The sequence below is a fragment of the Ursus maritimus genome, unplaced genomic scaffold (genome assembly GCF_017311325.1).
Source record: "Ursus maritimus isolate PB19 unplaced genomic scaffold, ASM1731132v1 scaffold_34, whole genome shotgun sequence".
Classification (NCBI taxonomy): Eukaryota; Metazoa; Chordata; class Mammalia; order Carnivora; family Ursidae; genus Ursus; species Ursus maritimus.
In genome coordinates, this window is record NW_024426008.1 from 15862714 (window position 1) to 15864133 (window position 1420).

A 1420-nucleotide genomic window follows, 5' to 3' on the forward strand; every position below is an offset into this window, starting at 1 on the left:
ATAGCAGTTCTGACATTTCTTGTATAAATGCTTTTATTGGAGGGGTCTGCTTCTCCTCTTTCAGTGTTAAGAGAATTCTGTATCAAGGTTTTTTTTTTTTCTAACCCAAGAATTTCCAGTTTACCTACTGCTCACCCCAACAGAGCCTCTTAGGATAATTTGAAAGAAAATCTCAAAACCAAGATTTATAATATTTATAAACATCATGAATGGAGCACCTACTATAGCCAAGAGCTTCATAGGTACTATACGTAACACTTGCAGAAATCTTACACTGTAGAAGTCACTATCCTCATTTTACAAACAGGTAAGGTATACAGAAGGTAACTTCACAAAAGTAAGGAAACTGGTCCAGAGTCACACAATGAGTAAGAGGCAGGGTTAGGATTTAAACATCCTTCTGCCTGGAGGTCACTCTACCTCCTGCTCTCCTGAAGTGAAGATTTATGTTGCTTTATTTCAAGGCATGGTTTGACAACAGTATGCTGTTAAATGCATTTAATTCAGAGTTATAGTTATTTTCAAATTCAGGTAACATTTACGTACAATAAACTAAACAAATCCTAAGTGTTCAATTTTATATTTCTTTTTTTTTTTTTTAAGATTTTATTTACTTATTTGAAAGAGAGTGAGCACGAGCAGGAAAAGGGGCAGAGGGAGAGGGAGAAGCAGGCTCCCCACCGAGCAGAGAGCCCGATGCGGGGCTCTATCCATGGACCCTGAGATAATGACCTGAGCCGAAGGCAGACGCTTAACCAACTGAGCCACCCAGAAGTCCCTGAATTTTATTTCTCTATACCCTAGTGTAATCATCACCTAGATCAAGATCAGGAGACTACTGCATTCCAGAAGGTTCTCTCATGCCCCTTCCTTGTCAACATCACACCCCCAAAAATCACTATCTTGATGTCTATCACAATGAATTAGTTTTGATTATTTTTGAACTTGTAAACAGAATCCTAAAATATGTAATCTCATTGTGTTTGGATTCTTTTGCTCATCATATCTGTGAGGTTCATCAATGGACAATATATACCTTTTAAAATGTTAATTCCAACTTAATGCTAATGTTGAGTTCAAATACTTTTTTTTTTAAATACCAATGCTTCACAAATTTGCACGTCATCCTTGTGCAAGGGTCATGTTAATCTTGTCTGTATCACTCCAATTTTATGTGCTGCCAAAACGAGCATGAGTTCAAAGACATTTAATTTAAAACAATGAAAAAACTTGGGGTGCCTGGCTGGCCTAGTCAGTAGAACATGTCACATTGATTTCGGGGTTGTAAATTCAAGCCCCACATTGGGTTTAGAGATTACTTAACACTAAAAAACAACAACAACAACAACAACAACTTAAAAAAACCACAAAAAATTTAATTTTAAGTAGTATTTAATAATAATTAAACATTTAATAATAA

At 35.8% G+C, this 1420-nt stretch overlaps 1 pseudogene; it reads right to left on the minus strand.

The window, feature by feature from the left end:
• Positions 1-1091: 1091 nt before the first annotated feature.
• LOC121100168 lies at positions 1092-1191 on the minus strand (annotated as a pseudogene).
• Between the last annotated feature and the right edge of the window lie 229 nt (positions 1192-1420).